The following is a 12013-nucleotide window of genomic DNA, read 5'->3' on the forward strand; positions in this document are numbered from 1 at the left end:
TTTTTATTCGACTTATTGGGCAATGAATTAAACGATGTGTCGAACAAATGTCACTTTTTTCAGTTACCTTCACAGTTTCACTTAAAGTTGTTTTTGGCATGCTATAAGTAACAATGAAGAGAAAATGGATGATTATTTCCGTCAATAATAGCATTTTATTATGGCTTCCGGACTTAATGGTGGTTTTTAATAAAAGTTCTGAGTATAAAACAAGAATTTCTCAGTACACAAATAAGACAAATGTCCTGTTCATTCAAAAAAAAAAAAAAAAAAGTGCGGTTGATTGACATTTTTTTATCCCTGTGGGCAAAGCGCTGATATAAATTGTGTCAATGACTCTTTGATTTTCTTTAAATAACGAAAACGAACAAGAATGAGGCAGACTAATGAATCAATTTCCTTTAACAGTTGTTCATAAATACAATCCAAATTTCAAAGCACACTCTCTTGTATGACAATATTAATAGAACACAACTTTAAGGCCAGAATGTGGCCAACCTATCTGGGTAAATAGGGTAGACTACCTGTTTACCCGCATAGCCATGTGGTTTATTCTGCCACATAACAGACTATGCGCTAAGCTAAACGTGAATTAAGATCATAGTCTCTGAGGTACAGGGGCTTCTGATGAGCCCAAACAGGGCGGGGCCTCGGTCCGAGCGTGTCACCCGGCGCCTCAGGTTCGGGTGGAATTCCCGGGGCTACTGGAGGGAAGTCCCCGGCAGTGTGGCGGGGATCAGCTGCCGTGGCCAGTTCTTGTGCTGATGGTGGGTTTACGCGCCTGAGGCGGCTGGCATGCCAACGGGAGCCGTCAGCCAGGCGGAACATTGCTGGGCCTAACTGTGCTATTATCTGTTGAGGTGAGGACCAGAAGGATAGCAGCTTGTGGGACCGGCGGATACGGACCCAAACCGACACCTTAAGTGTGTGTCCTCTCACCCGACGCGCCCTGTCGTAGCGGTGCTTCATCCAGCGTTGCGTCTCTGCCACCATGTCGTCGACAGAGGGTTCTGCTGCTGGAGGATCTCCCCTGGGAGGCCGCAGTCGTTCCCTGGGAAGTTGGAGTTCCCGTCCTCGCATCAGGAAGGCTGGGGAGCTACTTGTCGTGGCATGTGGCGTAGCTCTCTAGTGCAGTAGTGTGTTCTGCAGCGCCGTGCTGAATGGGAGACCTTCAGTCAGATGCGATCACAGGCTGTTCTTGACGGTCATGTTGAACCTCTCCACCCCCCCGTTGGTCTGCGTGTGGTACAGGGCCGTCCTGATGTGTTTAATTCTTCTCTCTCCCGTGAAGGCAGCGAAGTCAGCCGAGATGAACTGGGGCCCATTGTCCATGGTAACGGCATCAGGCACACCCCAGCGGGCAAACAGGGGGGAAAGAAAGTCAGTGATTTGCTATGTGGTTACTGAACCCACGGGGAAGACTCTGGCCACTTGGAGTGGAGGTCATGGGCCACCAACAGGAACCGCTGGTGATGAGGAGTGCCGTGGAACTCCCCACAGATATCCACCTGGATGGTGGACCATAGCGTCGCTGCCATTGGAGGGGCTGCAATGGTGGCGTTGGGGGTGGGCCCGTCTTACCGCTGGTAAGGCATGCGGTGCAGTCCTTTACTATTGTTTCAATGTCTCTATCAATGCCTGGCCACTAAACCAGGCTCCTGCAGCGCTGCTTCACTCTCACGATGCCTAGGTGACCGTCGTGTGCCATGTTCAGGATGCGTGGTAGTAGAGAGCTGGGGATGCACAGCCCCCGGGGCGACGCAGTCACCATTCCAGCAGGAAAGGTAGTCTCTGACCCGGTGGAAGGGCGCCAGCTCCTCTGGCACCTTTGCAGGCTAGCCCTCCTGGATAAACGTGCGGAGCTGTACGAGCACAGGGTCCTGTGCAGAGGCCGCCTGGAGCTCCTGCAGGGAGAGGCTGTTTGGAGGGGCTTGTGCAGCATGAGGATTAGCTCTGACTCTGAGCCGTCCGGGGCGGTGTCTGGCGCTGAGGTGGACGTGGCCCTGGAGAGCAGATCAGCCACAACATTATCTCTGCCGGGTGTGAACACTGTTGTGAAGTTGTAGGCGGTTTGTGTCCCGACCCCGTCGTGGCCAGGAAGGCTGTGAGTGCTTGGTGGTCGGTCCGGAGTGTGAAGTGCCGCCCGTAAAGGTACATGTGGCACCGCTCGCACGACCAGACCCATCCAGCGCTTCCCTCTCCCTCAAAGAATACCTCTGCTCCGTGGGAGTCAAAGATCGTGAGGCAAACGCCACGGGACGTTCGGTCCCCCCGTGTAGCTGGGACAGGACTGCCCGTATCGCTGTGTTGGACGCGTCGCAGGTCACCAGCGTAGGGCTCTGGAGGTCGAAGTGGGCGAGCACTGGAGGGGTAGGGGAGGTCAGCTGGCGGACTGCCGCGGAGCACATGGGTGTCCAGGACCAGCATCCTGCTTAAGGAGGGCACGGAGCGGTGCCGTGGTCTCGGAGTAGTGTGGAAGAAAACGCAGGTAGAACGCCATCATGCCCAGGACAGCTGTGCGGGGCAGGAGGGCTCAGGCAGGCGCAGGATAGCTTCCATGTTTGAGTGGAGCGGGCTGAGGCCGTCGGCGTTTAGGCGAAACCCCACAAACTCAATGACCGGCGTGGAGAAGATGCATTTCTCCCCGTTCAGCGTGAGGTTGTGGTGGGTGAGCACCTCAAGCACCCTGTAGAGGCAGTCGTCGTGGGAGGCTGCTGTCGCACTGTGCACCACTAGGTCATCCAGGTACACGACCACGCCAGGGCTGCCGGCAAAGATGGTGGTCATAATTTTCTAGAAGCAGATGGGGGCGGAGCTAAGTCCAGAAGGCATGCAGGTGTACCTGAAAACGCCCGTGTGCGACACAAAAGTGGTGAGGTTGCGGCTCTCCGGATGCAGCGGAACCTGCAGGTAACCTTGGCGGAGGTCGAGCTTGGAAAAGCCTCAGGAGCCGTGAAACTTAGCCGAGAGCTCTTCTGTATTGGGCAGAGGATATTTATCAGGTATTACTGCTTTGTTCGCCTGTCTGAGGGGGCGCAGGCAACCCGTCTTCTTCCGTGTCACCACCAGGTTGGAGATCCATGGCGATGCGTCCACCCGTTCGATGATGCCAGCGTCCAGAAGTTTTTGCAGCTCGGCAGTAACATCGTCACGTAGAGAGGGGCAGACGGCGGAGAGGCTCGATGACAGGGGTCACCTCTGGGTTCAGGAGCAGCTGGTGGTTGAAGGCGGTGAGGCAGCCCAGTCCATTGAACAGCGAGGGCCAGCGGTGCAGCCAGGGTGTGGCGACGGTTACAATGGTGGCACCCATGTTGTCTGTAATTGAGAAGCCCAGGGCACAGAACAGGTCGAAACCGAGGAGGTTGGCCCCCCTATGCGGGACACCTGGAAGGTGAAAGTTGGGAGAGTTCTAGCGCCATAGCGCACAGAAAAAGTAGCAGTGCCAACCATGTCAATCTTGGTGTGTCCATAACCAAACAGGTCTTCCGTACCTGGTTTAACAGTCATTCGTGGAAAGAGTCGCCGGACCGTGGACTCATTCAGGAGTGACTTGGAGGCCACGGTGTACAGCACCAGTGACAGACAAACGCCGTCCAGCTCGACTGCGCGCCACTTGAATGGCTTGGTGTTGGTGCCCACCGAGTGGATGGTGGTGGAGCCAGATGTTTTGGTTAGGCAGGGCCCGGGGTGCACAGGCGCAGGAGCAGAGCGGAAGATTTTAGAAAAGTGGTTCATCTTACCACAACGTTGGCATCTTTATCCTAGCGCCGGGCACGCGGGCGCATGTGTGCGGTGTGATGAGGAGCCGCAGTTTCCACAATCATTGCCTTATCGTGGCGCCTCAACGTCTAGCGACATTAACCTCCAGCTCGTCGAGAGGGGCGGTGGTGTCGGGGAGTGGGGCTGTGAGAGCAACAGTATGAGATGAAGGAGCAAGGTGCGGGGCGAGGTAGGGAAGGGCTTGAGCTGGGTCCGAGGCGGCTAGCCGGGACGCTAGCAGGGCCGCTGACTCTAGTTGGAAGGGCATTTCCACCACTCTAGACAGCGACGTGTCGTCCGGCGATAAAACAGCTTCTCCCGCAGTTTAAGGTCTGTCGTGTGCTCAAATAGCTGGTCTCTTATCGCTAATCATCTTGTCCTCCAAATCTCCGAACCTGCAGAGGCTGGCCAGGCCGCGGAGGTCGGCGACGTAATGGTGGACCGACTACGTCGACGCTGCCGGAAGACAATCCGCCATACCATGACGCTCTGTGGAGCAGTGAAGTGTCCGGAGAGGAATGCAATACAGTCCGTAAATTTCATGGCCGGTCTGAGGGTCCGAAAGATGCGTTGGTTCTCACTGCCCAGGCTATGGATCAGCATTGCCTGCCTTCGCGCGTCGCTAGCGCCGGCGAGCCCGATGGCTTCTATAAAAGTCTCGAAGGATTCTAACCAGCGAGCCAATGTTATGTTCAATTAAACCAGTACTTCTCAAATAGTGGGGCGCGCCCCCCCAGGGGGGCGCATAGCGATGCCAAGGGTGGCGCGTGTGACCTCGGGGAACATGCTTTTTTTTTTTTTTGCGCCGTACTAGTATAAAGTGTACTTGCACATCCACTCAGTGGGTGGCAGTGGCGCTCTCATTTTCAAAGTACGCGCAGTATTTTTGAAGTAAGCAAGAGCACACGGAAGAGACTCATGAAGAGCTGGAGAGCTGTGCGCCGTTTTCGAAAGCCGTTTTCCGGCCGGACTCACGCAGCGACCCACTGTCTTCTCCGGTTCTCACGTGTCCGCCCAAGAAGTGCCATTTTCGGCTTGGGATCGTCACGACGACCGCCCTCACCTACGGTTCTCCCTCGGCCGGCGAGAATGCGCTTTTTTCGGGCCGTTTGCCTTTTGGCTTTGTCATTTAATACAGTGGTAGATTAGGAAAGACCACTGTTTACTGTGTCTAAAAATGATAATAGCGGACAGCCGGAAGCCAAATCAATGAAGACGCCACTTAAAGACATTAGACCCCAATCTCATTAATAAGCCGCTTGGTTGTTTTTTTTTTTTTTTTTTTTTTTTTTTTTTGCGAAAACGTGCCGAATATTGCCAACATGTGTTTTGTGTGTGGTTTTTTTTTCGTTTTTTTATCAATTTGAATTTATTATTTACTGATTTTATTTTTCAGTATCAAATGGTCAAAAATGTACCTTGAGTGTATTTTTACAGTTGGGATGTGACTTTTTTTTTTTAGTTCAGGCAAATTGATGCGCGTTGTCTTTTCTGTTACAAACAAAACAATGTTAATAAAGTTATACTTTATAAGTTGATCTGTTATTTTCTTTAATAGAAAAAAATGATACAATGTGAGGCAGAGGCGTACTTATAATAGTAATATTATAGACAGATGATTCTATTTACAGTGGCGGCAGAGTTTGGGGGGGCGCGAAACATTTACGTCTTCCTTGGGGGGGGCGTAACAGAAAATAATTGAGAAGCACTGAATTAAACGCTTGGAAACTGACTCTGTGCTGACTGCCGTTTATTGTCAATCGCTATTTTCTTAAAGTGATCTGTTTTCTTAAACAGCTCTGTAGTGTTTTCATGCTACAAAGCTGTTTGCCATTTGTTGTCACACCTGACGTCACATCTGGTGAGTTTATCGTTTGTTTAACACTGCTACTAGTCGCTAATCTCCTAGTGCTCCTCAATTCGTTTTAGCCCACGGACACATCGGAGAATCAATCCTAGGCAGGTTCGGCTCTCCTAGTGCTCCTCAATTTGTTTTATCCCATGATTTAACAGCGTAAACGCCTGCTCGTGGATTAAAACAACTCTACTCTCCTCTTTAGCTCTATCTTGCTAGCCTAGCTTATCCGAGCCACAGCTAGCCCTCTGCCTTCTCCCTCCCGTCTTTTCTGCTCAGTGTGCTGTATGTATAGCGAGCACCCTGGCTCCTTCGTCGAGGACAGTAGTAGCTGTAGGAAGTGTAGCTTAGTGTCAGGGCTGGAGACCAGGGTTTCTGAGCTAGAAGCACGGCTCTGCACTCTAGAGACGAAAGCTAATCTGAACTATAGCCTGGTAGTAGCAGGGCCCGCAGGTCGTGCTTGCAGTAGTAGGAATGCTAGCGCAGTTAGCCCCCCAGCAAACCCTGTGCAGCCGAGGGAAATTAAGGACGGATTTGTGACTGTACGGGGGAAGCGTAGTGGTAAACGCACAGCCTTAGTGCACCAGCAGCTTCACGCCAGCAATAGGTTTGCCCCCCTCAGCAACACACCGGCTGAACCAGACACTCTCGTAATTGGAAGCTCCATAGTTAGAGACGTGAAGCACCCGGCGGTGTATGTCAGGTGTTACCCAGGGGCCAGAGTCGGTGACATCGAAGGAAACCTCAGGCTCTTAAAGCAGAGTAGGAAGAGGTTCCGCTGTATCGTCATTCACGCAGGTGGTAACGACGCCCGGCGGAGACAGTCTGAGGTGCTTAAATTAAACGTAGCCTCGGTGTGTAAGCTTGCTAAGTCGATGGCGGACACCGTAGCATTCTCTGGTCCTCTGCCTAATTTGGTCAATGATGAGATGTACTCTAGGTTCTTATCATTTAACCGCTGGTTGTCTAGATGGTGCCCAGAAAACGACATAGTCTTTATTGATAACTGGCATGCGTTTTGGGGGAAGTCCGGGCTCATGCGCTGAGACGGCATTCATCCGACTTGAGACGGTGCTGCTCTCTTAACTCGAAACTTGGCCGCCAAACTTAATGTCCCAAAGTGACACTTCAGAGTGGGGGCCCAGGTGCAGTGTTGTAGTGTAAAACACAACTCTGTTAGTAGTGATCACTCACCTCTTTCCGAGCTGTCACAAATCCAACATTCAGGACAGAAGATAGAGACTGTGTCCATGCCTTGAATTGTGAACAGGAGAAAACAGAGTACTATAAGACCGAGACCAAAGAATTTAATACACATAGCCCCTGATAGCAGTGAAAATAAAATAACTCTTAATATATAAAATGCGGATTATTAAACATCAGGTCAATCTCGCCCAAATCTCTGTTAGTTAATGACTTAATTGGGGATTATAATATTCATATTTTGGCCCTGACTGAAACTTGGCTTCAGCAGGATGACTTTGTTAGACTTAATGAATCCACACCCCCAGGTCACGTGAATTTTCACACAGCTAGAAGCACGGGCCGCGGAGGGGGGGTGGCAGTAATATCACACTCTTGTTTAGGTATGAGCCCAAAAAGTAAAGCTAATTACATTTATAACTCCTTTGACAGTCTAGTACTATCAATTATAGATGCTAACTCGAAGAACCAAAAACCAGTTCTTTTCATAGTGATTTACCGTCCCCCTGGTCCCTACTCACAGTTTTTGTTAGATTTCTCTGACTTTTTATCCAGTATTTTGCTCAGGTGGGATAGAATTATAATTGTAGGGGATTTTAATATACATGTTGATGATGACGGTGACTCTCTTGGTAAGGCTTTTAATGACCTACTAGATGGGACTGGCTTCATTCAAAATGTAAATAAACCAACTCATAGTCACAAGCACACCCTGGACCTGATTTTAATGAATCCACACCCCCAAGTCACGTGAATTTTCACACAGCTAGAAGCACGGGCCGCGGAGGGGGGGTGGCAGTAATATCACACTCTTGTTTAGGTATGAGCCCAAAAAGTAAAGCTAATTACATTTATAACTCCTTTGAAAGTCTAGTACTATCAATTATAGATGCTAACTCGAAGAACCAAAAACCAGTTCTTTTCATAGTGATTTACCGTCCCCCTGGTCCCTACTCACAGTTTTTGTTAGATTTCTCTGACTTTTTATCCAGTATTTTGCTAAGGTGGGATAGAATTATAATTGTAGGGGATTTTAATATACATGTTGATGATGACGGTGACTCTCTTGGTAAGGCTTTTAATGACCTACCAGATGGGACTGGCTTCATTCAAAATGTAAATAAACCAACTCATAGTCACAAGCACACCCTGGACCTGATTTTAACCTACGGTACGGCGATTAGTGATCTTAGTGTCCATCCCCACAACCCCATACTGTCTGATCATTTTCTAATTACCTTTCAGTTTGTGCTTCAAGATAATCCGTCACTAGTGACTAGAACTCAGATGAAAAGGACATTATGTGATCGCTCTGTTTCAGAATATAAACAGATAATCCAGCCAATATTTGCCTCCATGTCATCTGATTATGAAGGAATAATGTCCGGCCCTGCTGTAAGTGACGAGTTTGTTGATAGTTAGGGCCCGAGCACTAAGCGTGCGAAGGCCCTATTGTTTTGCAAAGGATTATTATTATTATTTTTCAGGGCAAATGAAAACGGCCAATTTGGAGTCCTGAACATGCACGAAAAGTCACCAAAATTTGCACATCCGTGCGGAAAATTGTAAATTTCGATAATTTTGCAACGTTGCAAAAAAATATAACAAAATGGCTCAGTGGCGCCCCCTTGAAATTTTAAAATTGGCCTATAACATTAGGGTCTCTCAGCGTAGAGCAATTAATTTGGGGGGTCTATACCTTGTCCAAAACCGCTCCAAAAAAGCATTTACACCCATATTCCAAACCCAACAGGAAATCGGTTATTTTGGATCAAATATGAAATTTGTATCGATTTACAGGGTGCACATTTGAGACCTTTTCGCCGAGGGAGTTAGTTGGATCATCTTCAAAATTGGTGATCTTAAGTTTTGAAAATGGTGCGTTTTCATTCACGGGTCTGACCTGGGCGTGGTGCCGAAGTCGGCCATTTTTTCGGCAAAATGACAAATTCAGTAAATGACTAATAGTTCCTTGACACAACGTTCAATCTTTTTCATATTTGGCATGTATGTGTGGTATCCCACCCTTAACATGAGTGCATTGAAATATTACCCATTAGGCCTAGCGCCCCCTAGTGAGAACAGGAAATGCCTTTTTTTACGAGACAGGTTCCTCCTCCAAGGGAAAAAAATCTGTTGACCTCAAACCTGTTTTAGGGGAGCCTCAAGACATGTGTTCAGGTGCCTGATGAAAAATATTGAGTTTTCGTTGAAGCGGAGAGGTCCAAACTGGAAGTGAAAATGACCGTCAACAATTTGTCTCGCCAAAAACTTTGAACAGTCATAACTCGGCAGATATACAACATATCTGCGCCAAACTTCCCGTGTTTGTTGAGAGTCATACCCTGAAGGTTCTTGTAGGGGTCAATTGCATCAACTCTACAGTGCCAACTAGTGGCGACAGAAAGAAGTTTTAAAAAAGGCCTTTCCTATTGGGTTTTTTCAACATACAGTGAGGAAATTTGGGGAGTAGATACCTTATGCAAAACTGCTCCAAAAAGTCTCTTGCACCCGTATTCCAAATCCAAAGGGAAATCGGGTATTTTGGATCGAATGTGAAATTTTCATGGGTTCACAGTAGGAGTTTACATTTGGAGGCTTGAATATGCACAAAAACTCACCAAAATTTGCACATACATGCAGCTTTAGATAACGTTCGATAATCTTGCAATGTTACGAAAGAATGTAACAAAATGGCTCAGTGGCGCCCCCTTGAATTTTTCAAAAAGGCCTCTCCATTTAGGTTTTTTTAACATAGAGTGATGAAATTCGGAGAGTCAAAACCGTGTGCAAAACTGCTCCAAAAAGTCTCTTGCACCCGTATTCCAAATCCAACAGGAAATCGGGTATTTTGGATTGAATGTGAAATTTTCATGGGATCACAGTAAGAGTTTATATTTGGAGGCTTGAATATGCATAAAAACTCACCAAAATATGCATATACATGCGGCTTTGGATAACGTTCGATAATCTTGCAATGTTACGAAAAAATTATCAAAATGGCTCACTGGCACCCCCTTAAATTTTTCAAAAAGGCCTCTCCATTTAGGTTTTTTTAACATAGAGTGATGAAATTCGGAGAGTCAAAACCTTGTGCAAAACTGCTCCAAAAAGTCTCTTGCACACACATTCCAAATCCTACAGGAAATCAGGTATTTTGGATTAAATGTGAAATTTTTATCGATTTACAGTGTGCACATTTGAGACCTTGGCACGGAGGGAATTAGTTTGATCATCCTCAAAATTTGCGAGACTGTTCATGAGACATATGAAATCTTAATTTATCAAAATGGTGTGTTTTCATTCACGGGCCTGACCGAGGCGAGGTGCCAAAGTCGTCCATTTTTTCGGCGAAACGACAAATTCAGATAATGACTGATAACTCCCTCATACAACCTTCAATCTCTTTTAAATCTGGCATGTGTGTGAGGTATCCCAGCCTGAACAGGACTGGATTGAAATATTACCAATTGTGCCTGGCGCCTCCTAGTGGGAACAGGAAATGCACTTTTTTACGGGACACACTCCTTCTCTAAGGGAAAAAAAAAATCAATCAACCTCAAACCTGCATAAGGGAAGCCTTAAGACGTGTTGAGATGGCTGATGAAAATTATTGAGGTTTGGGTAAAGCAGAAGGGTCCAAAAGGAAAGTGATTATGACTGTCATCATTTTCTCCCTCCACATATTTTGAACAGTCATAACTTGGGAGATGTAGAGGGGGGCTGTCTGCCACCACCCCGACCTGCATGCCGTCCGAGTTTGCGTGGCGTCCGAGTTGCGCCAAACTGCGAGGGCCCGTTCAGTCCTGCTTGCAGGCCTAGTGTTGTTTACTCTTCGTACTACACTCGATGTTGTCGCTCCCCCCAAATTAAAGTTTGTCAAGTCGAGACAAGCCTTTCCCTGGTATAATGCTGAAACGCGCTCTCTTAAACAATCGGCACGTAAATTAGAAAGACTTTGGCGCCGTTCCAACACAGAGCACACTCTCTCTGCCTGGAAACACAGTTTAGTGACCTATAAACAGGCCTTTCGTACGACTAAAACCAGATATTACTCATCCTTAATAGATGAAAAGAAAAATAATCCTAGGTTTCTGTTCAGCACTGTAGCAAGGCCGACAAACAGTCACAGCTCAATAGAACCTTATATCCCAACGACCCTTAGCTGTGATGACTTCCTAAAATGTTTTAACAATAGAATCGCAACTATTAGAAATAAAATAAATGAATTACTTCCAACTATTAGGTCTGATAAAGTGCAGACTAAAAATTCAGAATCTCCTATAAACCCCTCTAAAATATTAAATAATTTTGCCACTGTAGACCAAATTGATGTAATTTCAGTTATAACGTCCTCCAAACCATCAACGTGCCTCCTAGACCCGATCCCAACCAAACTTTTTAAAGAGACCCTGCCTCTAACTATTGATATTATCTTAAATATAATTAATACCCCATTAGTTACTGGCCACGTGCCGCAGTCCTTTAAATATGCAGTTATTAAACCGCTTTTGAAAAAACCCACTCTTGATCCTGATATTTTGGCCAATTATAGACCTATCTCTAATTTACCATTTCTCTCCAAAGTCCTTGAAAGAGTAGTAATTAAACAGCTCTGTCAGCACCTACAGGACAATAGTTTATTTGAACATTTCCAGTCTGGCTTTCGAGCTCATCATAGCACTGAAACTGCATTAGTCAAAGTAACTAATGACTTGTTACTAGCCGCTGACGTTGGATTAGTCTCGATCCTGGTTCTGTTGGACCTGAGTGCAGCCTTTGACACAATCGACCATAATATCTTATTTCAGAGATTAGAATGTGACATAGGCATTAGAGGAGCAGCCCTCTGCTGGCTTAAATCATATTTATCTAATAGGTACCAGTTTGTCAATGTAAACCAGCAATCATCACCGCACTCTAGAGTTAGTTATGGTGTGCCGCAAGGATCGGTCCTCGGGCCCATCTTCTTTACGCTGTGTATGCTTCCTCTAGGTAATATCATCAGAAAACATAGCATTAACTTTCATTGTTACGCTGACGACACACAACTGTATTTATCAATTGAACCTGAGCAGATCAGGCAAGTGGACAAACTAAGCACCTGCGTCCGAGATATAAATACCTGGATGAGCACTAACTATCTTCTACTTAATTCTGAAAAGACAGATATTCTAATAGGCCCGAAAAGTGTGA

At 47.1% G+C, this 12013-nt stretch overlaps 1 protein-coding gene across 1 annotated transcript in view; it reads right to left on the minus strand.

Moving 5' to 3' along the window:
* Positions 1 to 6567: 6567 nt before the first annotated feature.
* LOC130922855 (general transcription factor II-I repeat domain-containing protein 2A-like) overlaps positions 6568 to 12013 on the minus strand; it is a 57676-nt gene continuing 52230 nt past the window's right edge. Inside the window, exon 2 of the mRNA XM_057848049.1 lies at positions 6568 to 6868. The gene's annotated coding sequence lies outside the window, so the exon portion shown is untranslated. The remainder of the gene's footprint in view (positions 6869 to 12013) is intronic.

This window comes from Corythoichthys intestinalis, chromosome 10 (genome assembly GCF_030265065.1).
Source record: "Corythoichthys intestinalis isolate RoL2023-P3 chromosome 10, ASM3026506v1, whole genome shotgun sequence".
NCBI lineage: Eukaryota > Metazoa > Chordata > Actinopteri > Syngnathiformes > Syngnathidae > Corythoichthys > Corythoichthys intestinalis.